Below are 3,179 nucleotides of genomic sequence, written 5' to 3'. Positions count from 1 at the left end.
TTACAACGTCAAAACCAACAACGATTACTGAAGCCATTGACCTTAGCGTGGCACTTACAGAAGAAGCTATTCGACTAAACAAATTCTCAATTTCCGATCAGAAGAAGAAGGAGACCCATGTGGAGTCTTCGAGGGAGAACAAACGGAAGTTCTCCAACTTCAAACACGGCACCAGCAGCTCAAACAAAAAGGGTGAGACAAGCGCACCAGCGAGGGCTAAAACCGGTGCTGAGAACAAAGGAAAGGGGTACATGGGCACTCTGCCCAAGTGTGAGGTATACCAGCGCCATCATTCCGGCCAGTGCAGATTAAGGAAATGTGAGTCATGTGGGAAGAACAGCCACTCGAAGGATACATGTTGGGCCAGAACTGGTGCTGGGCGTGGTGGTAATCGAGGCTATGGGAATGGTAATGGAAACCGCCAACAGGGAGGAAATGGCGGAAATGGAAACCGTGGAAATTTTGCGAACCAAGCTGGGGGTGGAAATCACAACCAAAACAAGGCTTAAGGTATGAGTGGAAATGGGAATGGTCGAGGACCGGGGTGTTTTAATTGTGGAGACGTTGGGCACTTTAAGAGGGAATGCCCAAAACTGAACCAAGCACAAGGAAGAGTCTTCAACATTGGCGCAAGGGAAGCGCGCCAGGATCCAAACGTTGTCACTGGTATGTTCCCTATAAATCAACGCTTTGCATCTGTACTATTTGACACTGGTGCCGATTATAGTTTCGTATCGTTAGAATTTAAGAATATGCTTGGGTTAACTGCTAGTAAGTTAGACATTCCATATTCAATCGAACTGGCTAATGGGAAGCTAGTAGAGACAATTGAAGTCATCAGAGGATGCGTGATAGAACTGGGAGGACACGAATTTACGCTAGATCTACTGCCAGTCGAGTTGGGAAGCTTCGACGTAGTAGTAGGGATAGATTGGTTGTCAAGCAACAAGGCCGAAATTGTATGTCACGAGAAGACCATTCGCATCCCAATGGCGGATGGAGAAACGATTGTGGTTCACGGAGAGAAGCGCGATACGCCTCTAAGGATCATCAGTTGCTTGAAATCTTGAAAATGTTTAAAGAAAGGATGTGTTGCCTTCCTGGCACACATCGTGGATAAAGACGCCGCTGAGCCAAAATTAGAAGATATACCAATCGTGAAGGAATATCCTGAAGTCTTTCCAGAGGACTTGCCAAGATTGCCACCTAAAGACAAGTCGAGTTTCATATCGACTTAGTTCCAGGCGCCGCGCCTGTAGCTAAGGCACCTTACCGACTTGCACCTTCAGAGATGCAAGAGCTGTCAACACAACTCCAAGAACTGCTAGATAAAGGATTTATCAGACCAAGCTTCTCGCCTTGGGGAGCTCCAGTTTTGTTCGTAAAGAAGAAGGATGGTAGCTTTCGCATGTGTATCGACTACCGCGAGCTTAATAAGTTGACTATCAAAAACAAGCATCCTTTGCCAAGGATTGATGACCTGTACGATCAGTTGCAAGGTTCAAGTTTCTACTCAAAGATCGATCTACGATCAGGCTACCATCAACTGAGGATACAAGAGGAAAGTATTCCCAAGACTGCTTTTAGAACTCGATATGGACACTACGAGGTTCTGGTGATGCCGTTTGGGTTGACAAACGCGCCAACCGTTTTTATGGATTTGATGAATAGAGTTTGTAAGCCGTACCTCGACAAGTTCGTTATTGTATTCATTGATGACATTTTGATCTACTCAAAGACAAAGGATGAGCACGAACAACATTTAAGAGCCATTCTAGAGCTGCTTAAAAAGGAAAAGTTGTACACGAAGTTCTCGAAGTGCGAGTTCTGGTTACGCGAAGTCCAGTTTCTTAGACATGTGGTTAACGGGAATGGAATTCATGTGGATCCCACCAAGATCGAGGCAATCAAGAACTGGGAGACTCCAAAGACGCCAACCGAGATTCGACAATTCTTAGGTTTGGCTGGTTATTATCGAAGGTTCATTGAGGATTTCTCGAAAATCGCTCAACCTCTGACCACTCTCACACAGAAAGACAAGAAGTTTGATTGGGGAGACAAACAGGAAGAAGCATTTCAATTGTTGAAAAACAAGCTTTGTGACGCGCCAATTTTATCTTTACCCGAACGCACGGACGACTTCGTGGTATATTGCGACGCCTTGCGCCAGGGTTTAGGCTGCGTGCTCATGCAGCGACAGAAAGTTATAGCATATGCTTCTCGCCAGTTGAAGGTCCACGAGAAAAATTATACCACGCATGACCTGGAATTAGGCGCGGTGGTATTTGCGTTGAAGATCTGGCGACATTACTTGTATGGCACGCGATGCACAATCTATACGGATCACAAGAGCCTACAACACATTTTTTATCAAAAGGAGATTTACATGAGGCAAAGACGCTGGGTAGAGCTGTTGAATGATTATGATTGTGAGATCAAGTATCACCCAGGGAAGGCTAATGTGGTTGTCGATGCCCTGAGTCGGAAGGAAAGGATCAAGCCCATAAGGGTTAGGGCTTTGGAAATGATCATACAAACGGACCTCTCATTGCGCATTCGTGCCGCACAGAAAGAAGCTCTGAAAGAAAGGAATGTTGAGGATGAGTATCTCCGTGGGATGGAGAAGCAATTGGTACCAAACGGGGAAGGAACTTTATGCTTCATGAAACGAATTTGGGTTCCTTTGTTTGGTGGTTTGAGGAAGGTTATTTTTGATGAAGCTCATAAATATCGATACTCGATTCACCCAAGAGCGGATAAAATGTACCAAGATCTTAAGGATTTCTATTGGTGGCCAAGAATGAAGGGCGATGTTGCGATATACGTTGGTAAATGCTTAACTTGCGCCAAAGTAAAAGTTGAGTACCAAAAACCTTCAGGTCTTCTGCAGCAACCTGAAATACCCCAGTGGAAGTGGGAACCGATTTCTATGGACTACATAAAGAAATTACCAAGGACGCCCAAGAGCCATGATACAATTTGGGTAATTGTAGACCGTTTAACGAAATCTGCACACTTTCTGCCAATCAAGGAAAAAGACAACACGAGTAAACTAGCTGAGATATACATGAGAGAGATTGTTGCACGACATGGAGTGCCTCTCTCAATCATCTCGGATAGAGATGGACGCTTCGTGTCAAGGATTTGGCAATCTTTTCAAGAAGCGTTCGATTCTTAGT

This window comes from Helianthus annuus, chromosome 5, assembly GCF_002127325.2.
Source record: "Helianthus annuus cultivar XRQ/B chromosome 5, HanXRQr2.0-SUNRISE, whole genome shotgun sequence".
NCBI lineage: Eukaryota > Viridiplantae > Streptophyta > Magnoliopsida > Asterales > Asteraceae > Helianthus > Helianthus annuus.
The sequence above is the reverse complement of the archived record's forward strand: the minus strand, read 5'-3'. Positions refer to the sequence as shown.